The sequence below is a fragment of the Herpailurus yagouaroundi genome, unplaced genomic scaffold, assembly GCF_014898765.1.
Source record: "Herpailurus yagouaroundi ecotype Mexico unplaced genomic scaffold, PumYag 67793, whole genome shotgun sequence".
Lineage (NCBI taxonomy): Eukaryota > Metazoa > Chordata > Mammalia > Carnivora > Felidae > Herpailurus > Herpailurus yagouaroundi.
The window spans coordinates 19,658,009-19,683,922 of record NW_024420586.1 but is presented as its reverse complement, the minus strand read 5'-3'; the positions used below and the strand labels follow the sequence as shown (position 1 = coordinate 19,683,922).

General features: G+C 38.5%; 1 non-coding gene across 1 annotated transcript; it reads right to left on the bottom strand.

Moving 5' to 3' along the window:
• Window positions 1–2,209: 2,209 nt before the first annotated feature.
• Window positions 2,210–2,316, bottom strand: LOC121026183 (U6 spliceosomal RNA). The gene has a single exon (XR_005788289.1). It is a non-coding gene; the product is annotated as a U6 spliceosomal RNA (small nuclear RNA).
• Between the last annotated feature and the right edge of the window lie 23,598 nt (window positions 2,317–25,914).

Here is a 25,914-nt window from a genome sequence, read left to right as displayed (position 1 = left end):
AAGCCAAAATACTCAGACCACCTGGAAATGTCTAAGTAAATTATGATAGATCTATAGACACAGTACATATGTGTATTTTTATTGCCATAAAAGTGATGTTTTCAAGGAATACTGAATGACCTAAGGGATGTTTGTAATATAAAGGCAAGGGAAAAATGCATTACCAAACAATATGCAATATAATCGTAACTGTATAAAGAGAAAAAATTTTTCCACAAAGACATGCATGCAAAAGGACTGTAAACAAACATACTATAATATTAATAGTAGCTATCCTTCAGTATAAGGTTTTTATTAGCATATGTGTACTTTATAATCAGAAATAGCAATAAATGTTATTTAAAAAAATAAATGATCAACAAAGCAGAATTCTAGGCATAAAATGATACAAAGCAATAGTGAAGTTAAACAGACTATTGGTCACTCAGCTATGAATGTGAACTTTCCTTCTAACTGAACTGGGAAGGATGTGCATGTTAGAGGTGTAACAGAGGTGAGGAACTAAGAAGATCCAGGATGCAGGAGAAAATTTTAGAGCTTGAGGAGAAATGGTCTAGTGGGCAAGCTCCTGTTCAGAGACTTTCTTTGGTCAATAAGCTCCAACAATAAATTTTTGACCTTTGTCATTTACCATTGTGATATAATAAAGAATATGTCTGGCCTTTGTCCCCCAATCCTGGCATAGAGCTTCAAAAATCCTTTGAATTTCCTGATAAGAGTGTCTTTTGCTATACCTAAGGAGCCTCTCTCATTCATACCTGAGTTTATGTTAATGAAGTGACTCATGGTGGGTCTTTAGATAACTTCAGGATGGGATTGGTGACCAGAAAGACCAAGCATATGATTGGACAGTTGGACTTTTCAGCCCCACCCCCACCCCACCTCTAAGGAGTGGAGGGAAGCTGGAGATTGGGTTCAATCTTGTGACCAATAATTTAATCCATCATGTTACATAATGAAATGGTGAACACATGGATGCTCTTGGAAGATAGTGTGCCCTGATTCCACAAGGAAAGGGCATAGAAGCTCTATGCCACCTGCCCCCCAGACCTTGTCCTATTCATCTCTTTCATTTGGCTGTTCCTGAGTTGTAAGCTCTACAATAAAAGTGTAATCATAAGTATAACACTTTCTATGGATTCTGTGAGTCATTTTAGTGAATTATTGAACCTGAAGGTAGGAGTGGTCATGGGAACTCCCAGATTTGTAGCTAGCCAGGCAGAAGTGCAGGTGGCTTGGAAATACCCAGGACTTGTATGTAGCTGGCGTCTGAAGTGGGAGAAGCATTATAGGACTGAGCCCCTTAACCTGTAGGTTAAGGGATTTGGGCTAACTCTACTTAGTGTCAGAATTGAATTGAATCGAATTGATTTGAATTGTAGAACACCCAGTTGGTATCAGAGAACTGCTATCAGAATATAATCATCATCTACATATACAAAAGACAAAACAGTTCTCAAATATGTTTAAGGAAAATTGTATTAGTCAGGGTGATGCCAGCTTCTAAAAGAGATAAACCCCATAATCTCAGTGACTGAATACAGTAGAAATTTATTTCTTATTCATATGATGTCGGAAATGGGTGTTGCTGACTGAGTGGACTTCCACATGGTCACTCAAGGACCCAGGCTACTTCCATCTTGGGTACTCTATATTCCTCCTGGGCCTCACAGTCCTCCGCACTCATCCAACAAACAGGGAAAGAGCATGGGAAGTTATACATGGGAAGTGTCTGTCAGCCAGAGCCTGGAAGTGGCACGCTCATTTCCATTCACCTTTCATTGCCTAGAACTTGGCCACCTCTCACTACAAAGGATCTTGGGAAATGCACTCACATTAGAGGAGGAAATGTGTGATGAGTAAGCCAGTGCCTACCACAAGGATATGAAAGAATTTCTTTATTCTTGAAAGCAATAATCACCTAATCTAGATTTGAACCTGATTGATCTCAGTGGCCAAGAAAGACAGCTATAATGAGGTAAGTTCTTCATTGCCAAGTGCCATGCTAATGTATTTCAAAATGGGTCAGAACTATGGTGTTTCAGTTCAGTGCAAGAAAAGACTTCTTCAGCAAAAAGGGTGCAAAGGAGACTGACTTAGTCCTGCCCTGGAAGACCTTAGCATATAGCAGAGAATCGTATAGACCAATGAAACTTTCTTTCTTCTTTTTTCTTTTTTTGATTTAACAAAAGTTCTACTTACACATCTGGAAAATCTGGAACGCTTCACAAATTCGTATGTCATCCTTGCTCAGGGGCCATGCTAATCTTCTCTGCATCGTTCCAATTTTAGTATCTGTGCTGCCAAAGCGAGTACTGAAACTTTCCATTTAGCTTTCGTGCATGAAAACTACATACACTCAATGCCAACAAAAATCCTTAGCAGGTACAAGAATAGTAAAAAGTAGAAAGACTTTAATAAATACTATATCAAAAGCACATTAAAAATGAGCATACTGTTCAAAGAAGTGGATAGACACATTGATGGATGAATGAACAGGTGTTCTAGTATAATTTCAGAGAAAATTATTTTAATTGATGTAAAACACACAACACATGATTCAGAAAAGCGTGGCTGACCTAAGGACAGAAGGGGAAAATCCACTTTGTAAAAAACAACTAACTTCTTAGCTCACAGAACAGGCAGTTCCCAACACAGGCACTGAATGTGTTTGTTTATAAGGCAATTATTTGGAACTCAAACTGCATTTTCCCCTAGAAGCAATGTCATGAAAGGTTGTTTAGATTCCCACGCAAAAGCAGAGTTGCATGCCTCTTTAACCCACAACGTATCTGAAGGATTACACTGCACTAAGGGTTCTGGTCCAACTGTAATTGAGCATTTCTACAAGAAAAGGCATCTGGTCTCCAACACAGAAAACTGCTCCCACCATTCCAGCAAAAGCAGGTGAAGAGGGGAAGGCACTGTAGTCCAGCTATGGCTGAAGCCACAACAGATTCCTTAAGATAACCAGAATTGAGCATGGAAGAAACAGGCAAAGTCTCCGTCATACGGGAAATCACAAGGGATAGATGTTTTCTGGGCTTCTGCAGCTAGTTAACATCCATAGCTCCGGTATCTTTAGAAAGCCCAGAAGATCATCAGTTCACATTCTCACAGAGCAAAAATCAGCTCTTTGGTTCACCCAGTCCCCACCCTATAATCTCACTCTTGCTCACTAAACTTACATTTCCTGTCCAGCAAGGTCAGTAGCATTAAATGCTACAGAGAGCCAACATAAGATAAGAACTGGAAAACCCTCAATGTAGAGAGATGGGGTATAAGATGAAGGGACTTCATGCCTAGCCTGTGTCTGTTGTCTCTGTGGAGTTATAGGTTCATTCCATCTCTTAAAAACAGAACAGTGCTGCTGGGGTAGGCATATTGGCATGGTAGTGCAGGCCAGGTGAAGCTAGAGGCCATTATCACGAATGACTTGGTCCTCAAGCTTGCACCACTTTCTGCAGCAGAGATTAGCAGCTTGGGTGTCAAAGTGGAGAACCCAGAGACATCTCAATAGATTTTCCTAACAGAAGGCACTTCTTGGAAAATCATTTCCTAGGATGTCCAAATTAGAGAGAAAAGGACAGCTATGCCCAAAAGGGGAAGAAGGAGGACATGGAAGATTTTTCTTCAGAAGCCACTGTCACTTGGTCTGTATGTGTCATTTTTTTACTCAGAATTTCCTTTATCAGATTTTTCATCTTCCTAGGCAACTTGAACCAATACATCGCAGAACATGACAGACCTATGGAAATAAAATGAAGTTAAATTTTTTCAAATGAACTATTGCATCATAATGACATGGTCTAAAAGACTTTTGGGGGGGTGGGTAACAGATGTTTCATTGGGGACTGTTTAAATCTTTTGGCAGTTTCATGTGACTAACATTTTTTGGAGGAGAAACCGTTAAACAAAAATGATCAAAGGTTTCCTTTGGGTTTTGTCCCAGAAAAAAATGAGTATGCCACAGAAACTATTATGAATAAGGAACTTGAGGAAAGGGTGGATTACTTGAGGAAGCTAGATGAAAATTATGGTCAAATCAAACGGCTCATCCAGAAAACAATGACTCCCAATTTGTAAAAGGTTAATTTTAAAATATTTTGTTTCTTTTTATATTTTTATATGTTTTATGCATGGACAAGAAAACTATACCATTTAAATAAATAATAAAGCATAGGAATATAATAAAAATCAACAAAATTACTACTTAAGCATTATAAAATTGTAAACAATTTGCATCTACCTATGCACTCTTTCCTAACTAATCCTCCAACCTCCCTACCAGAAGCATTTACCATCCTAAATTTGGTTTATCATTCGATTCCTCTTTTATAGTTTTATCTATGATATATGTGCACCTAAACACTATGCTATTGAGTTTCCTCATTTTGAGCACTAAAAAGCAAACACAGCTTTTTATATGAGGTTTTGTAAGTTGATTTTTTTTTCACTTAAGATTATGCTTCCAAGAATAATCTATGTTGTTGCTTGGAAATACAGTTCATTTTTTTAATGTTTATTTATTTTGAGAGGATGGGGAAGGACAGAGAGAGAGAGGGAGAGAGGAAATCCCAAGCAGGCTCCAGGCTCAGCACAGAGCCCAATGCAGGACTCGATCTCACAACTGTGAGCTCACAACCTGAGTGGAAATCAATAGTGTGATGTTTCACCGACTGAGCCACCCAGGCCCCTCAACAGGTGATTCATTTTCAGTGCTTTTTATTACTCCATTTTATAACTATAACATCCTTTAATCCATTTTTCTGTAGATAAATATTTGGAGGTTTGGGTTTTTTTTATATATGTATGTGTGTGTGTGTATATATATATATATATATGTATATATATGTATATATATATATGTATATATATGTATATACATATATATATATATGTATATATATGTATATACATATATATATGTATATATACCCTGGAGCACTCTATTTCTCTTTACTGTTTTCCATCTTTGTCTAATATGCTGTTTAATCTGCTACTGAATTTTTTTTTATCTCAACACTTGTATTTTTTATTTCCCAGATTTAAATTTTTTTTTTCAATTTTGCCTGGTCATTCCTGATAGCATCTTGTTGTATGCTTAGATTTACCATTGTGCCCTTTATTTCCTTAAACCCAACTGCTCTATGCTCAATACCCGATCACTTGAATATCTCCATCCTTGAAGAGTCCAAATCTACTATTTGTTGTTCCCGCTGGTTTTCAATCTTTCTGAATTTCCTTACCATGGGTTTCATAATCTTTGATTGAGAGCTCACCATTTCCATTTAATTACTGGGAGTTTGGTGGGCAAAATCTGGCAAAGCTTTCCTCTAAAGAGCGTGTGCTTCTGCTTCTTCCAAGAAGCCAAGGGCTTACTTCAGCTTGAAGGGCTTGGCTCAGTGCAGGAGTCATCTTCCCTACCTTCTCATTGTCCCAAGGCTCACTATCCCAACAGCAACGCCTCTGTTGCCACATATTTTCAGGGAGAGTCTGCCTCCCCCCACGGCTCCCTTCCCTGGTCCTGGTTCCCTGCCATTCCCGCTCCAGTTCAATGGTATATTGGGAGTGCTCACTGAATATATATATCCCCTTCCTCTGGGAAGACAAGCAATGTCTCAAGAAGTATGTTCTAGGGGGCGCCTGGGTGGCTCAGTCGGTTAAGCGTCCGACTTCAGCTCAGGTCACGATCTCGCGGTCCGTGAGTTCGAGCCCCGCGTCGGGCTCTGGGCTGACAGCTCAGAGCCTGGAGCCTGTTTCCGATTCTGTGTCTCCCCCTCTCTCTGACCCTCCCCCGTTCATGCTCTGTCTCTCTCTGTCTCAAAAAATAAATAAACGTTAAAAAAAATTAAAAAAAAAAAGAAGTATGTTCTATGCAGAATATTATTTGCTCTGAAACAGCAGGGTTCTTCGAAGCTCTTATTTAGCTGTAATGCCAGAAGAAGACATCAAAGTGATTAATCTTTTCAAAGAGTCCTATTTAATTCATTTCAACTAATTCAGTTCATCTAACATTTATCGAATGCATTATATGTGCCAAGCAATGTTCTAGGTACTGGAGACATAAAAATAATACTGTTTATAGGTAAACTAGTATACTAGCATCCCTTACTCAAAAAGCATTATTTTTCTTCTTTACTTTTATATCTTTTAAATGTATTGACTTATTTGAAAACTATTATTAACAGGTTAAATATCATGTCAAAAGTTAAATTCTATTGGGGCGCCCAGCTGGTTCAGTGGGTGGAGTGTGACTCTTGATTTCAGGGTTGTAAGTCTGAGCCTTGTGTCGGGTATAGAGATTGCTTAAAAGCAAAATCTTTTAGGGGTGCCTGGGTGGCTCAGTCAGTTGAGCATCCAGCTCTTGGTTTCAGCTCAGATCATGATCTCACGGTTTGTGAGTTCAGCCCTGTGGCGCTTGGGATTCTCTCTCCCTCTCTCTCTGCCCCTCCCCCACTCACTCATGCGTGCTCTCTCTTGCTGTCAAAATAAATAAACTTTTAAAAGGTAAAATAAAATCTTTTTTAAAATTTTAAATAAAATTAAACTCTGTCTTTGCTAAACTGATTCTCGATTTCTCTAGCTTCTTCTGCTCATGGTTCTCCTATTTTCTTTTTTTTTTTTACAGGGAATAAAAATCTCAAGAGAGCCTTGATTCCTTCTTCTCCTCCCCTCCATTACATCAAAGTAGACCCTGAAAACTTCCCATTGATGCTTCTGCCAACATCTTGTCCATCTATACCTTCTTTTCCATTCCCATAAACTCTTCCTACCACACACCTGGATTCTTGAAATCACATTCTGCCTCCTCTCCCAGTCTTTTCTTTCTCTAGTAAACAATACATATTGTTGTCAGATCAGGTTTCTTGGGCACAGCCCTAACCACCTCTCTCACATCCACAAAATTCTCCAATGCATTCTCACTGCCTACCTCAATATTCCTCAAATCTTAGTAATGCCTGGCTATCCCTTTAAAAGGGGGGGGGGGGAAGTTCTTTAAAGCACTTTTTATCAGCATTTTACTTACAGAAAATATAAAAGTGTCATAAACTCTTTATGTTTAGATGTCTTATACAATCATAAACTAAAATAACTTTACAAACTAAATAAAAACAAAACCATCAAACCAATAAATGTCAAATTAATAGCACTAATTTAGGGATGCTGGCCTGGCTCAGTTGGTAGAGCATGCGGGTCTTGATCTCAGGGTCATTAGCTCGAGCCCCATGCTGGGCACAGAGCCCACTTACAAAATAAAAATAAATAATTAAAAATAATTAAAAATAAATAAAAAATTAAATTAAATGAAACCTTAAAAATCTTTTCAAACATTATTTTAACATGATTAATGATACTTAGCTTAAACTAAATTATCGTCTTTTTAAACATTTTTTTAATGTTTATTTATTTTTGAGAGAGAGAGAGAGTGCATCCAAGTGGGAGAGGGGCAGAGAGAGAGAGACACACACAGAATCTGAAGCAGGCTCCAGGCTCTGAGCTGTCAGCACAGAGCCCGATACAGAGCTCAAACTCACAGACTGCGAGATCATGACCTCAGCTGAAGTCGGACACTTAATCGACTGAGCCACCCAGGTGCCCCAAACTAAATTATCATCTTAAACATAAGTATAGTAGAAATGCTATGGCACACATTTGTTTGCTGTTGCTGTTGTTGTTTGGCACACTTATATTGTAATGCACCTGTGATGACTAAATCCTTCCACTTCTGTGTTCAAAGCCCTGAGACATCTTCATTGTACACTGGTGATGTCATTTGGCTTCAACTGGGGCAAAAACATCAGGATCATTTACTTTCTCCAATTGCCTCTGATAGTCCAGGGAGCACTCATAAAACAACCCAGCGGTATTATTTGATGTGAGCTAATCACTGAAGCCAACATAGTTTTGAAATGTCAAGGCTGTTCTCGGTGTAAAGGTGAATGTGCAGGTCCTCCAAATTACATCAACATTTTTTTAGGTGATAATCTAAAAAAATAAAACTTTCTTAGTTCTCGTAGACTGTATTTGGCCAATGATATGCATCACTTCTGAACAAAAGCTTTAAATGATATGGCGTGACTTTCCATATTTTCCTTCTGCCCTGCCAACCAGAAATGCTCCAGATGGATGCCGTAGCAATAGCTTGTGTCCTAGAGTGAAACAGAGCCACAGTGGACCCATAATGTACATATAATATGAATGAGAAAGAATCCATTGTTGTTGTAAAAATAGTCTAAAAGAAAGTACATGAATCTTGTAGGTCTGTAGATCTCATTGTAAGAACTACTGGCAAAAAATAAAAAATAAAAATAAGCAATCACATCAGCATGTTTTAAAAGCCTTGGGTACTCTGCCCCAATCAACATTTCCCAAATACCAAATACTCCCTTTGCACTCCCTAAACAAGGCCTGTATTTTCTTACCATTGAGCTTTTGCTCATGGAATTCTCTCTGCCTAGACATTCCTTTCCTCCCTCCTCACCTCTGCTCCCTATAGACTCCAATAACTCTTCTTCAAGTGCTCCAATGGAATAACTACTGCCCTTTATACCTCTTTCCTTCTGTTTTTTCCTTTTTCTCTGTGTCTTATATTCCCTACCAGATTCTCTCCCTGAGAGTTGCAATGAGCCCTTTTGCACACTTGTATCCCTGCCAGTGCCTAACACAATGTGTTGTTTGTACTAAATGCTCAGTAAACTGTTGTTGAGTAACTGAGGGTATTTAGTCTTTATTAATAAGAGTCCAACTGCCAAAACATCAAGATTGGGGAAGATGACAAATCCAGACCATGCCACTTTCTTTGTAATGCAGCTGCAAAAACTGCTGTCTTACAATGACTGATTAGGTTTTTGAACAGTTGTAAAACATTAGCTATGGAAAACGCCACAAAGGCAGAACTAATTTATCTGGTACTTAGTTAAAATTCCACACAGCATGAGGCAAGAGAAGAATTATTCTAAAAAACGCATTCTTATGAATTAATTAATTAGCCCTCTCTACCTATAGAACAAAATTAATTTAGACATGAATGTTGCTGGGCAAGTTTTTCAAAATGCAAACTTTTTTCAAAACTAGAAGTATCTGTTATTAAATTTCATGAGGAGATTCAAAAATAATGCAGAGCAGTCCCCTTAAGCACCAAGATAATTTCACATCAGCCACCTTTGGGAGATGAGGGTGGTGCAGACAAGCTGGGGAAGACAAATCTAGAAGATAGGGGAGGCATTAGAGTCCAGAGCCTTCAACGGTTTGCTCTCCCACTCTTGTTTCAAAGCCCTTGACTGCTCTACAGCCCATGTCCCTCTAGACCCTGACTTCTGGCTGTCTTGACCTTGGTTAATGGCCAGCCTGTCCTCCAATGCTCTGCCCTCGCTCACTGTTAACTTCATGAGAGTTGGGGCAAAAGCCAGAATAGAGGTCAGTCTTGCACTCCATTTTTTAAAACACTTAATTCACTGCAACCAGTCAATGCTCTGCTGTGCACTGTTCACCTCTACAGCCACAGAAGGACACTAAATGCATCAACCCCCTTAGAGTCTCAGTAGATTGGGAATTGGGAAGAGGCCCCAAATATTCATATTGAGAGAGGCTTAGGGCATAAGCTGGGGGTAGAGGGAAGGAGACACAATGGTTATGGGCAAAGAACCATCACATGTACAGGTAAAGAGTACTATTATATTTAGGAAGCCGTCACATGCTCAGAGACACTATGGCATAGATGGAGGTTGAGAAGAGATGAAAGACAAGGCATGGGACTAGCATTACAAGATTTTTGTTTTGGAAAGGTCACTCTGAAATGGGAAGAAGCCAGGGAGATCACTTAGTAGAGGATTGCAGTCATATGGATGAGAAGTAATTAGGGGGAAATTGGACTATCAGCAGTGGGGACAGATCTGATAAATTCATGAAAATACAATTGAAGAAGTAATCACAGTGTTGAGGGGTGGGGGTTGTCATGTTAAAACCAGGCTGAATGATCAGGTGGAACCAAGCCAGTGCGTTAAAAGGCATTGGATTCTGGACATGCCTTGGGAATCATTTCCCTCTGTTAGTCAAATCTGATACCATTCTGAATGGGATCAACTTCCCCCACCAAAGTGATAGATCCAGGACCTTTGCTATTCCATCCAAGTCCCCAGCACTCTTACAGCTCCACTGACCAACCACTTCAACTTCCAGTTCTTGATCCTCCTCCAGCCCAGATTGCTGATGCAGAAACATCACTTGTGTTTCTGACCCATTGATTGCCCTGGACCTTTCTCTACTTCAGCCTTGGGAACAGAAGATGCTGATCTGCTTGGAAGGCTGTCCCTGGAGCTTGGAATGGGGCCAGCTGTCCCCAGCATACTTGGGCTGTACAGGAGAAGGTACAGTTAGAGGAAGGAGAAAAGGGTAATGTATCTCTTATAAATATTCTCCTACCTGCCTATTAAAATTCTACTCACTTTTCAAGATAGGACTCAAATGCTACCTCTTTAAAGAAGTCTTCCTAGATTCCACCACCACACTACCCCCCAGACTTGAAGTGATTCTCCCTCTTGTGTTTTTTTTTAATATTTTCTAACCTATCCTCACGTGCTCACATAGTCTATGTTTTATAATAGCCATATGACTACATGTGTTCTGTCTCCTACTGACATAAATCTCTGGAAGCTAAGAACTGTGTCTTAATATTTCATTTATTAATTCAACAAATATTCAAATGATTAATGAATAAAGAAATGAATCTCTCTTTACTCTCCAATTCCTTATATATAACATTAGCCTTCCTCAACAAATCTTCCTACAGCTTTTAAAAGGCTACTTTTGATAGCCATGACTGTCACCTCCTTCTTCTGGGCTAGGAACAAAAGTGCAAATAGCTGAAATAAAGAATTGAAATAGTGGAATGCCTGGGTGGCTCAGTTGATTAAGCATCCAACTCTTGGTTTCGGCTCAGGTCATGATCTCATGATTCATGAATTCAAGCCCCGAGTCAGGCTCTGTGCTGACAGCACAGAGCCTGCTTGGGATTCTCTCTTTCCCTCTCTCTTTCTGCCAACTCCCCCGCTTGCTCGCATGTTCTGTCTCTCTCTCTCTCTCAAAATAAATACATAAACTTAAAAAAATTTTTAAGGAATTGAAATGGTAAAAAGAAGAATCTGGAGGAAGGTGCTTACACTCAGTTGATGTTCCTCTTCCCTTCACATTACTTTTTCCATTTTTTAAAAAGTAATCGCTTTGAACCACTGATAAAAACCCAAAGGCTTATGGATTTTTATAGCCCAATTTGAGGTAAATAGATTTTCTTAACCCTGTCAAATCACTTCTCTATAAATATATTAAATATATTCACCTTATTTTTCTTCCCATCAATATAAGTGTAAATAAAATAGTTTACAAGACAATGGTCTGTAATAGTTTGCCAATATGTGACACATATTTGAAGCACTGTCATAATGGAATTTTTAAGTAATTAAAATTATTTCACGACTAATTAACAACAGTTTAAAACCCCATAAAGCATTCCAACTTAAGCATTTCTATTCATACCCCATCTGCCAAATATTAAGTAGAACAGTACAAAAATAGGAGAGGGGAAGCCATTTCCAATTACACCCCCGTTTTTTACTTATTTAGGGCAGTAGCTTAACTCAGATTACTTCTCTTGATTAATAGCATTTAATATATAAAAATGACTATAAACATTCATTATGAATGCAGAAGAAACACAGCTTTTTCTATTAAAAAAGCCAAAGGGAACTATCCTGACTTTCCTATTTATCTAAACAAAGACCAATACTAGTTAGAGAAAACATCTGCCTGAATAAAATCAGAAAATTCCCAAGGACATACTTAACTACTTCTAAACATGCCTTCAGAACAGACCCACCCATACACGTGTCTTGCAGTCCAGATGGAATAAGGAAATTTCCCAGCCCCTCCTGACATTTATTTAAATGTTTGGCCATCCAGATACAAACTCCATCCAACAAATGAGAATGACTGTTCCAATAATAAATGATTCAAGCCATCCACTTACTTGTAGAAGTAACAACTGAATTCTTCATGTATTAAATCAGACTTTGCTAATGCTGTTTTTGTGATAGAATCTGAAGACCTTCAGTCATTCAACAAACATTGATTGTGCTCCTGTCCTGCCCAAGCCACTGTGCTAAGTGCTGCAAGTTTAGAAAGATGAATGAGATATATCCCTCCCTTCAAGGGTTAAGTGTCTTGGTAAGAGAGAGAGATTTAATTATGAATAACTATAATGCAATAGAAGGAAATTGCATGAGAGAAGAGCAAAGTTATTCAAGTAAGGGTTTAAAACTAATGCTATAAAGGTAAACAGAATGAGTATCATTTATAGCTGGAAAAATTAAGGAAGAGTTTCTGGAGGACATACTACTTGACATAGAATGTGAAGGTTGGTAGTATTTCAAGAAGCAGCAGTATGAGGGACAAAAGGAACACAGACAAGAAATACACAGTGTACATGTGATATGCATGACCTTTTGCAAATCTGTTTACAATATGTACCAGACAATGTTGGCAATCAACCCATATCCCCTTGGGAATCACTGTTCTCTACACATTACGCTCAGACAGACACAGGAGAGTTGGTTGATAAGTTCTTCAGCTTCCTTGCCTGCCAAGTAAGATGTTCTATACCCTCACCTAGAGGTCCTTAGCAAGCCTGATCCCCAATTACCCACATTAACACACTCTATTGGCTATTTTCTCTTCCCTGTCTCAGTGCCCTATGTCCCTAGTAGTGCTTCCTGACATTATGTCTCAAATAAAGTTCTCCAGTCAGATATACTCATAAGATATGCTTTGGGGGGGGGAATCCAAACCAAAACACAATAGCCCAGTCAAGAGAGGATGCCATTGATGACTGACAGAATGATCTGTTATTTCACCAGTCACCGAAATAGAGCAGTATTTCAATGACTAAACAGCAATCACTAGCTCTCTGTGACCACTGATTTTCCCTCCTTGGAGATTTACAATACACATTGGGGTAAATACGGCACTGACAAGTCCAACAGCAAAACAAAAACCTACTTAACATTGTTTAAGAGTTAAACAAACCTATTTAACACCCTTATTAAGCTTCTAATTAATGCCAGTTTGGAAAGTGCTGGAATTGATACCAAACATGCCTAAATTTTATGAAATTTTATTTATTTACTCTTCTTTCATGGGGACCCAGAACCAACTAAATCATGTTTGCTGGTATAATATTCAGAGTTTTAAGCCAAATGTTCATTTCACTAAACTATTCTTTAGCTTCTTTGCTGATGGCATACTGATTTTTCCATACCTTAACCTAAGCAATGTTTAATACTGTTAAGACTATTAGCTTCCATGGTTATCTATGCACCAATGACCTTGACCTAGTTTTCTGGGGGCACTACCTACATTCAGAGTTGGAAAAAAAGTTAATGGGGATTCTGGGAAGATGTCAGCAGAAATATGCATCCCTGCTGTCCAGTGCTTTACAATGCCAATCAAAATGTCTCTCACTTCTGAACAGGAGCATCCACGGGGTCCAGGAGGCATGTAGGGGCTGAAGAGAGTGAGGAAGCCTTAGGTGAACAACTTATAGTCCTGAGGAAAGAGCTGGCACAGAATTTTGCTTCCCGTCAGACCAAAATGGAGGCTAGGAAACTCCTGTGGCAAAAAAAAAAAAAAAAAAAAAAACAAAAACCCTCTACAGGTGAGAACCAGAGCTTCTCAGTTTCTAGAGGTAAGTCTGCTCCCTACCTCAGAGGAAGAGTGATACAAGCCATAGGGAATGGTCTAGGGAGGACCAGTAGGGGAACTGAATCTGGAGGTGAGTCCTCCCTGCCAGAGACGCTGCAAAAGTCTGGTCTTTTGATCAGAAAAGAGAGTGAGTAGTGAAGCTTCATCCTGGTGCCTCTACATGCCAGAGAAGAACTACAATACTGAAACAGAATTACTAAAGGATACAGGTGACAACATGGAGGAAAAGAAGGAACACCTAGTGATGATCAACCATGGTTCAAAATAAGACTTTCTGGGACCGAGAAACATGATTTTTTTTTTCACTTAAAATCAGTGACTGGAGGGAGCCAAGATGGCGGAACAGCATGGAAGTTTTTTGTATGTCTCTCGTCCATGAAATACAGCCAGAGCAACACTAAACCATCCTGCACACCTAGAAAACTGATCTGAGGATTAACGCAACAATCTGCACAACCTGAACCACAGAACTCAGCAGGTACGCAGCGCGGAGAGCTGAACCTTGGGAGAAAGAAGCTGTAGAGGGCAGGCAGCCACTTTTGCGGGCAGAGAGAGGACGGAAACTGGGGAAGGGGGGAGAATATGGGAAAAGCACCCCTCCCCAAAAGCAGCTGGAGAGAAAGTGGAAAATTGGAAACAGCCGCAGGGACTAAACTAAAAAGGGAGAAAGGAGAAAGGAGAGGGCTTACATTCCATTAAGACTGCAGAGTCTGCAACTCCGCAGCTCGATACCTGGCGGTGCTCTGGTGGGAAGGGCGAATCCCCAGGAGCAGAGTGGGGTCCGGGAGGTTCTCGGGCCACACGGGGAAAAGCGGTTCCACTGCTGGAAGGACATTTGGTAGAGGCTGTGAGGCCACCTGGGCCCAGCAGAACCCAGAGAACGGCCACATTCGCTGGTGCTGGAACAAGGTCGTGAAGGGTGAAGCCTGGGGCCAGATGTGTGTTGTGATTTTCCATAATCCCTGAGGCGCTGCTGCTACACTACCTCCCGAAGTTTTTGTGGGGTGGACTGACACCTGGCTGCAGTCTCTGGGCACCGGCAGCAGCAGGGTCCCACAAGCGTTCCTGGGCACAGTCGGCATTCGGCCATTGCTCGGTAAGGCCCTCCCACAGAGGGGCGGAGCAGATCAAAGCTGCAGTCCCTCGGAAGGGGCCAGGGAAAACAGTCGCATCTGAGACAAAACTCAGGAGAAAGCTACTAACTGAGGCTGGGTGACGGACAATGTGAAAGCGGGGAGTGGGCGAAAACTGAAGACAAAGGACGGGTGCGGGATTGCTGATCAGGGAGAACAGAGCTCCGATACTAGAGAATGCATAGGTGGGTGACGCCATTTTAACCGCTCCTGCGCATGCACATACATACCTACGAGCGCCACAGCACTCTACCCCATTAGGCTAGCAGCGCCATCTAGTGGAGAGCGGAGCCATTACGCTGAGCCCCGCCCAACTGGGCCAACTTCGCTTTTCGAGAACACAAGTCTCACCGCCTGCTTAATTTATGTACTATAAAGCGCTACATAGTCTGACTTCTAGGGTAAAACGTAGTAATTTCAGTCATATTTCAATCTGTTAGCAGTTCCATCTATTCAATTTTCTTTCTTTCTTTTTTTCTTTTTCACTTCTTTTTTTGAATAAAGAGAAAAAATTCATTTTTATTTTCAATTTTTATTAAAAATAGTTTTCTTTAATATTTTTACTATATTTTTTACTTTTGTGTAAATTTTTTCAAATTCTATTTTACTTCTATAATTTTATTTTAGTCTACTTCAGTGTATTCACTTTTCAAGTTTTCAAACGATTTCCTTTTCTTTTTTCTCTTTTTTGTTTCTTTTTCTTGAATACAGAAAGAGAAAAAAATCATTTTATTTTCAATTTTTATTAAAAATATTTTCCCTTAATTTTTACTATATTTTTTACTTTTATGTAAATTTTTTCAAATTCTATTTTACTCCCATCATTTTATTTTAGTCTACTACAGTGTATTAAATTTTTCAAATTTTCAAATGATTTCCTTTTTTTCTCTCTTTCGTTTCTTTTCTTTTTCCTGAATACAGAAAGGGAAAAAATTCATTTTTATTTTTAATTTTTATTAACAATATTTTCCTTAATTTTTTTCTAAAATATTCTTTACTTTTGTGTAAATTTTTTCAAATTTTATTTGACTTCCATCATTTCATTTTAACCTACTACAATGTATTCATTTTTTGAATTTTTCAAATGATTTCCTTTTTTTTCTTTTTTCCCCCCTTTTTTCCTAATCTAACAAGCCATTTTCAACACCCAGACCAAAACACACCTAGGATCTAGCATCATTTGTTCGATTTTGTGTGTGTGTGTGTGTGTGTGTGTTTAAGTTTTTAATTTTAACATTTTTTTAATTTTAACATTTTTTTATTTTAATTTTTTTAATTTTAATTTTTTGTACCTCATTAATTCCTTTTCTCTCTTCAAAATGATGAAACAAAGGAATTTACCCCAAAAGAAAGAGCAGGAAGAAACGACAGCCAGGAATTTAACCGACACAGACACAAGCAAGATGTCAGAACCAGAATTTAGAATCATGATAATAAGAATAGTAGCTGGAGTCAAAAATAGATTAGAATCCCTTTCTGTGGAGATAAAAGAAGTAAAAACTAATCAGGATGAAACAAAAAATGCTATAACTGAGCTGCAATCACAGATGGATGCCATGGTGGCAAGGATGGATGAGGCAGAACAGAGAATCTGCAATATAGAGGACAAACTTATGGAGAATAATGAAGCAGAAAAAAGAGGGAGATTAAGGCAAAAGAGCACGATTTAAGAATTAGAGAAATCAGTGACTCATTAAAAAGGAACAACATCAGAATCATACGGGTCCCAGAAGAGGAAGAGAGAGAAATAGGTGTAGAAGGATTATGTGAGCAAATCATAGCAGAAAACTTTCCTGACCTGGGGAAAGACACAGGCATCAAAATCCAGGAATCACAGAGGACCCCCATTAGATTCAACAAAAACCTGCCATCAACAAGGCATATCATAGTCAAATTCACAAAATACTCAGGCTAGAAGAGAATCATGAAAGCAGCAAGGGAAAAAAAGTCCTTAACCTACAAGGGAAGACAGATCAGGTTTGCAGCAGACCTATCTACAGAAACTTGACAGGCCAGGATAGAGTGGCAGGATATATTCAATGTGCAGAATCAGAAAAATATGCAGCCATGAATTCTTTATCCAGCAAGGCTGTCATTCAAAATAGAGAGATAAAAAGTTTCCCAGACAAACAAAAATTAAAGGAGTTTGTGACCACTAAACCAGCCCTGCAAGAAATTTTAAGGGGGACTCTCTGAGGGGAGAAAAGATGAATAAATAAATAAATACCAAAAGCAACAAAGGTTAGAAAGGACCAGAGAACACCACCAGAAACTCCAACTCTACAAGCATCATAATGACAATAAGTTCATATCTTTCAGTACTCACTCTAAACGTCAATGGACTCAATGCTCCAATCAAAAGACAAATGGTTATAGAATGGATAAGAAAACAAGATCCATCTATATGCTGTTTACAAGAGACACACTTTAGACCTAAAGACATCTTCAGATTGAAAGTAAGGGGATGGAGAACCAATTATTATGCTAATGGTCAACAAAAGAAAGCTGGAGTAGCCATACTTATCAGACAATCTAGACTTTAAAATAGACTATATCAAGACATTCTGAAGGGCATTATATCACAATGAAGGGGTCTATCCACCAAGAAGACCTAATAATTGTAAACATTTATGCCACAAATGTGGCAACACCCAAATATACAATCAATTAATCACAAACATAAACTCATCGATAGTAATGCCATAATAGTAGACTTCAACACCCTACTCACAGCAATGGACAGATAATCTAATCAAAAAGTCAACAAGGAAACAATGGCTTTGAATGACACACTGGACCAGATGGACTTAACAGATATATTCAGAACATTTCATCCTAAAGCAGCAGAATATACATTCTTCTCCAGTGCACATGGAACATTCTCCAGAATAGACCACATACCGGGACACAAATCAGCCTTCAGCAAGTACAAAAAGATCGAGATCATACCGTGCATATTTTCAGACCACAATGCTATGAAACTCGAAATCAACCACAAGAGAAAATTTGGAAAGGTAACAAATAACTTGGAGACCGAAGAACATTCTACTAAAGAATGAATGGGCTAACCAAGAAGTTAAAGAGGAAATTAAAAAGTACATGGAAGCCAATGAAAATGATAACACCACAAACCAAAACCTCTGGGACACAGCAGAGGCGGTCATAAGAGGAAAGTATATAGCAATCCAGACCTTCCTAAAGAAGGAAGAAAGGTCTCAGATACACAACCTAACCTTACACCTTAAAGAGCTGGAAAAAGAACAGCAAATAAAACCCAAAAACAGCATAAGGCAGGAAATAATAAAGATTAGAGCAGAAATTAATGCTATCGAAACCAAAAAAAAAACCCCAATAGAACATATCAATGAAACCAGAAGCTGGTTCTTTAAAAGAATTAACAAACTTGATAAAACCCTAGCCAGTTTGATTAAAAAGAAAAAGGAAAGAACCCAAATAACTAAAATGAAGAATGAAAGAAGAGAGATCACAACCAACACAGCAGAAATAAAAACAATAAGAGAATATTATGAGCAATTATATGCCAATAAAATGGGAAACCTGGAAGAAATGGACAAATTCCTAGAAACATATAAACTACCAAAACTGAAGCAGGAAGATATAGAAAATTTGAACAGACCCATAAACAGTAAGGAAATCTAATTAGTAATCAAAAATCTCCCAAAAAACAAGAGTCCAGGGCCAGATGGCTTTCCAGGGGAATTCTACCAAACATTTAAGGAAGAGTTAACACCTATTCTCTTGAAACTGTTCCAAAAAATAGAAATGGAAGGAAAACTTCCAAACTCATTCTATGAAGCCAGCATTACCTTGATTCCAAAACCAGACAGAGACCCCACTAAAAAAGAGAACTATAGACCAATTTCCCTGATGAACATGGTTGCAAAAATCCTCAACAAGATATTAGCCAACCGGACCCAACAATACATTAAAAAAATTATTCACCACGACCAAGTGGGATTTACACCTGGGATGCAGGGCTGGTTCAGTATCCAGAAAACAATCAACGTGATTTATCACATCAATAAAAGAAAGGACAAGAACCATATGATCCTCTCAATAGATGCAGAAAAAGCATTTGACATAATACAGCATCCTTTCTTGATAAAAACCCTCAAGAAAGTAGGGATAGAAGGATCATACCTCAAGATCATAGAAGCCATATATGAATGACCCAACGCTAATATCATCCTCATTGGGGAAAAACTGAGACCTTTCCCCTTAAGGTCAGGAACAAGATAGGGATGTCCACTCTTGCCACTGTTATTCAACACAGTATTGGAAGTCTTAGTCTCTGCAATCAGACAACACAAAGAAATAAAAGGCATCCGAATCGGCCAGGAGGAGGTCAAACTTTCACTCTTCACAGATGACATGATACTCTATATGGAAAACCCAAAAGATTCCACCAAAAAACTGCTAGAACTGTTTCATGAATTCAGCAAAGTTGCAGGATATAAAATCAATGCACAGAAATTGGTTGCATTCCTATACACCAACAATGAAGCAACAGAAAGAGAAATCAGGGAATTGATCCCATTTACAATTGCACCAAAACCCGTAAAACACCTAGGAATAAATCTAACCAAAGACGTGAAAAATCTATACATTGAAAACGATAGAAAGCTTATGAAAGAAATTGAAGACGACACAAAAAAATGGAAAAATATTCCATACTCCTGGATAGGAAGAACCAATATTGTTAAAATATCAATACTCCCAAAGCAATCTACATATTCAATGCAATCCCTATCAAAATAACACCAGCATTCTTCACAGAGCTAGAACAAATAATCCTACAATTTGTATGAAACAAGAAAAGACCCTGAATAGCCAAAGCAATCTTGAAAAAGAAAACCAAAGCAGGAGGCATCACAATCCCGGACTTCAAGTTGTATTGCAAAGCTTTAATCATCAAGGTAGTATGGTACTGGCACAAGAACAGACACTCAGATCAATGGAACAGAATAGAGAACCCAGAAATGGACCCACAAACGTATGGCCAGCTAATCTTTGACAAAGCAGGAAAGAATATCCAATGGAATCAAGACAGTCTCTTCAGCACATAATGCTGGGAAAACTGGACAGTGACGTGTAGAAGAATGAACCTGGACCACTTTCTTATACCATACCCAAAAATAAACTCAAAATGAATGAAAGACCTCAATGTAAGACAGGAAGCCATCAAAATCCCCCAGGAGAAAGCAGGCAAAAACCTCTTTGACCTTGGCTGCAGCAACTTCTTACTCAACACGTCTCCAGAGGCAAGGGAAACAAAAGCAAAAATGAACTACTGGGACCTCATCAAAATAAAAACCTTCTGCATAGCGAAGGAAACAATCAGCAAAACTAAAAGGCAACCAGCAGAATGGGAGAAGATATTTGCAAATGACAAATCAGATAAAGGGTTAGTATCCAAAATCTATAAAGAACTTATCAAACTCAACCTCCAAAAAACAAAGAATCCAGTGAAGAAATGGGCAAAAGACATGAATAGACACTTCTCCAAGGAAGACATCCAGATAGCCAACTGACACATGAAAAGATGCTCAACATCACTCATCATCAGGGAAATACAAATCAAAACCACAATGAGATACCACCTCACACCTGTCAGAATGGCTAACATTAACAACTCAGGCAACAACGGCTGTTGGCGAGGATGTGGAGAAAGAGGATCTCTTTTGCGTTGTTGGTGGGAATGCAAGCTGGTGCAGCCACTCTGGAAAACAGTAGGGAGGTTCCTCAAAAAACTAAAAATAGAACTACCCTATGACCCAGCAATGGCACTACTAGGTATTTATCCAAGGGATACAGGTGTGCTGTTTTGAAGGGACACATGCAGCCCCATGTTTATAGCAGCACTATCAACAATAGCCAAAGTATGGAAAGAGCCCAAATGCCGATCGATGGATGAATGGATAAAGAAGTGGTGTATATATATACAATGGAGCATTACTCGGCAATCAAAAAGAATGAAATCTTGCCATTCGCAACTACGTGGATGGAACTGGAGAGTATTATGCTAAGTGAAATTAGAGAAAGACAAAAATCATATGACTTCACTCATATGAGGACTTTAAGAGACAAAACAGATGAACATCAGGGAAGGGAAACAAAAATAATATAAAAATAGGGAGGGGGACAAAACATAAGGGACTCATAAATATGGAGAACAAACAGAGGGTTACTGGAGGGGGTGTGGGAGGGGATATGGGCTAAATGAGTAAGGAGCACTAAGGAATCTACTCCTGAAGTCAGTGTTGCACTATATGCTAACTAATTTGGATATGAATTTTTAAAAATAATAAAATTATTTTTTAAAAATCAGTGGATGAGGGGGACCTGGGTGGCTCAGTCAGTTAAGTGTCTGACTCTTGATTTCAGATTAGTTCATGATCTCATGGTCGTGAGATTGAGTCCTGCCTCTGGCTCAGTGCTGGGCATGGAGCCTGCTTAAGATTCTCTTCTCTCTCTCTCTCTCTCTCTCTCTCTCTCTCTCCCCTCTCTCTCTCCCTCTCTCTCTCTCTCCAAATAAAATAAAATAAAGTAAAATAATTAAAAGTCAGTGGATGAAATGAAAGAGAATATGGTCACTTTTGAGATCCATATTGTTAGTCTGAAAAATCAAAGAAACAAACATACTACAAAGCACAAAGCAACAGACTTCAATTTCCAGCTACAAAGGAGCAACTTGTCTTGGACTAACCTTCCTGCCAAGAACCATTTAAAAAACTAGTTCAAATGCATAAAGTATCTGTGTGAAGTCATTGAAGAGTAACAAGGTAGGCAAACTCCAGGGGTCAAAATTTCAGAGAGTTGGGAAGTACAGTGTGGCGAGACCCTCATTTGCCTTTGACTTTTTCTTTAGTACATTTGCTAGTTCAGTGCACTGGGAAATAGAGGCTTAGCAGTAAATAGTGGTCAGGGCTGTGGAAATCTCTCAGGGTTGCAGAGAACAAAGTAAAAATGTGGTGTTGCCAAGGAGACCAGAATTCAAATAGGAGAGAAGTGAACAAAAAACAAAAACAAAAACAAACAAAAAAAAACCTCTAGAATCAATTTCACCTTAAGATGTTTACTGACTCCTAACTTGTGTGCATACTCAAGATGAGGGTCCCAGAAAAACAAAAAGAAATCAACAGTTGGGGGGCTGCAAAGCTAATAAAGACATCAGAATTCTGATAGTGCTAGGGAATCAGAAAATGAAGTTAAGGCTCAATTAACCCAGGGAGCCCTTTTAAACATAGAAGGCTTTAAACTGAAGTTTCATAAGGGAAAAGCCCTAAGACTAAGGGTGATACTCTACCAGTAAAAAGAAACTAGGAATAGACCAGCCATGATAAGGCTAACACCTGCCATCAACTGGCTCAAGGTGATCTTCCAGTACTATGTCTCCCTGCCTGGAGAAATTTAACATCACCTGAAGCATCTACAATTTTTAATACACAGTGCCCTGCATCCAATTAAAAAAAGTTACCATGTCAAGAAACATGAATAAATGCCTAAGATCAAGAGAAAAACCAAACAATAAAAGCACATCAACAGAGAATTCAAATATTGGAGTTATCAGATAGGAAACTTAAATAACTATGCATAATATGCTTAAGAAAGCAGAGAAATGGGTGAAGGATTTCACCAGAGAATTGAAATATATATAAAGGCTCAAATGGAATTCTAGAACTGAAAAACACATTCACTGAAATTAAGAATTCACTAGGTAAATTAAATAGTAGAAGAAAGAATTGGTGAAGTGGATGATAGGTCAATATAAAATATCCACAATTGAGAGAAAATTAAAATGTGGAAAAATGCATGAAATAAACATATAGAATAAGATTAAAGGATCTAAGGTGTATAAATCAGAGTCTCAGGGAAAGAGAAAAAAACAAAAACAATGATTGAAGAAAATACTGGCCAAGATTTTCCAAAACTAAAAAAAGGGCAGGAAAATATCAATCCTAAATCATTATGGACACCTAGCAGGATAAATACAAAGGAACTGCATAAATCTCCTAAAAGTCTAACCCCTTTCCAAAAGAAAGACATTAAAAGCTTCCAGAGGGGAAGAAAGACATTGCTATCAAAATAGCAATAACACCAACAACTATCTTTTCAAAAGAAATCCCAAAAAGGCAGAAGACAATGGAATTACATCTTTAAAACACTTAAAGAGATGGGGCACCTCAGTGGTTCAGTTGGTTAAGCATCCAACTTTGGCTCAGGTTACATGAGATTGAGCCCCACGTTGGGCTGTCTGCTGTCAACACAGCGCCCACTTCGAATCCTCTGCCCCCATCTCTCTCTGCCCTTCCCCCACTTGCTCTCTCTCAAAAAGAAATATTTTTTAAATAATAATAATTATTATAGGATAGACAGCTGTTTCTTTCTCTGTTTCTCCATGGAAAACTAGTTTGCTTACACTTTAGCCTATATCTCCAATGAGTCTACCAATCTTCTCCCAATTGACTTTTACCACAACTTTCCCTGTTTTGTGAGTCTCTTAGGCTGAAATTTCTTCATGTCTGCTGCAAATCAAATAAGATCCTTTGGATGAAGTTTTGAAACTCTCTGTTCTACAGTCTGCTTCTCTCCCCTGCCCCAAATTCTAAATCAGGACTCTGCTGCTGAGTGCAGAGAGAACATTCTTTTTCTCAGTGACCCCATTGCTTTAGGAGCTGGACACTCAGTGAATGGGAGAGTGGGGCATCAGCTTGCATCTCTCAGCATAGACCCTGCTCCATGAACCAGGGCAAAGGTGATCTGGGCCTCAGTATTCTAAGATGCACCATACCCAAGACAGAGCTTCAATCCCATGAGTGGAGCTGAGCAGAAGATGGGAGTTTCACCTTTCAGCCTCACTCATGCATAACTTAGTTTCAGCAACAGGTAAGTAGGAGAAGGATTAGAAATGTTGACACTTTGACCATCCTTGGAAGAGAGCCCTCTAAATGGGAACTGAGGGGACAGGGAGCCATGTATTCTTGACTTACCAGTCTGGAGTGGAATTACCATCTTGCTAATGTGGGAGCGGAGGAAAGGATGGCACAGGTCATTCTTGCAATTCTTACCAAGTTTTAGACGATTTTCTTAAATATATGTTTCTTCATTTACTGTGTGCCCACAGAACCATTTCCTGAGATTCTAAATGATTGGGTCATTTGTATATTTCATCAGTTTTACTGGGATATGAGTCATGATGCTCATCACACCATCATACTGGGAGTGAAACTACTAAAATAAATAAAATCATAAACTATATAACTAACAAGCTAACAGACAGGTAAATGGAAAGACACTCTGTGTTCATAGATTGGAAGAATTAATATTGTTAAAATATCCATACCACCCAAAGTCATCTACAGATTCAGTGCAATTCGTATAAAAATCAAAATGACATTGTTTACAGAAATAGAAAAAAATCAATCCTAAAATTTATATGGATTCACAAAATACTCTCAATAGCCAAAGCAATCTTGAGCAAGAAGAATAAAACCAGAGGCATCACACTTCTTGATTTCAAAATATATCATAAATCTACAGTAATCAAAACAGTATGGTACTGGCACAAAAACAGACACAGAGACAAATGGAAAAGAATAAACAGCCCAGAAATAAATCCACACATCTATGGTCAACTAATATTCAACATGGGTGCCAAGAACACACATGGAGAAAAAGCAATCTCTTCAATAAATAGTGTTAGGAAAATTGGCTGGTCACAAGCAGAAGAATAAAATTATACACTTATCTCACACCATATACAAAAAAATCAACTCAAAATGGTTTAAAGTCTTAAACATAAGACCTGAAACCATAAAAGCATTAGAGGAAAATGTAAAGGGAAGCCTTCTTGACGTTGGCCTGGGCTATGATTTTTTGCATATGACACCAACAGCACAGGCAACAAAAGCAGAAAGAGAAATGTGGGATTGCATCAAACTAAAAAGCTGCTGCGCAGCAAATAAAAAATCAGCAGAGTAAATAGGCAATTTACAGAATGGGAAAAATACTTGCAAGCTATATGTCTCATAAGAGGCTAATATCCAAAATATAAGGAGCTCATACAACTCAGTTGCAAAAACAAATAAAACAAATAACCCAGTTAAAATATGAGCAAAGGTTCTAAACAGACATTTCTCAAAAGAAGACATAGAAATGGCCAAAGGTATATGAAAAAGTATTCAATAGCACTAATCATCATGGGAATACAAATCAAAACCACAATGAGATATCATTTTACACTTGTTAGAATGGCTGTTATCAAGAAGACAAAGATAACAAGTATTGATGAGGTCGTAGAGAAAAGGGAATGCTTGTATGGTATTAGTGGGAATGTAAATTGGTACTGCCACTATGGAAAACAGTATGGAGGTTCCCCCCAAATTAAAAATAGGACCTTATGATCTTGCAATCCCACTTCTGGGTATATATCCAAAGGAAATGAAATCAACATCTTGGAGAGATACCTACATGCTCATGTTCATTGTAGCATTTACAGTAGCCAAAATATGCAAACAACCTAACTGTCCATTAACAGCTGAATGTATAAAGAAAATATTTGTATATGTAAATATATAATGCATATATGCATATTATATTTGATTTGCATATATAATTTATAAATATGATGAAATATTATTCAGCCTTAAAAAAGGAAATCCTGACATTTGCAACATGAATGAACCTGGAGGACATCATGCTAAGTGAAATAAGCCAGACATAGAAATGTGAGATCTCACTTACACGTGGAGTCTAAAATAGTCAAAATCATAGAGGTGCCTGGGTGGCTCAGTCAGTTAAGCCAACTTTAGCTCAGGTCATGATCTCACAGTTTGTGGGTTCGAGCCCTGTGTTGGGCTCTGTGCTGACAGCTTGGAGCCTGGGGCCTGCTTCAGATTCTATGTCTCCCTCTCTCTGCACCCTCCCTCACTCATGCTCTATCTCTTGAAAATAAATAAATAAATAAATAAATAAATAAATAAATAAACAAACATTGAAAAAATTG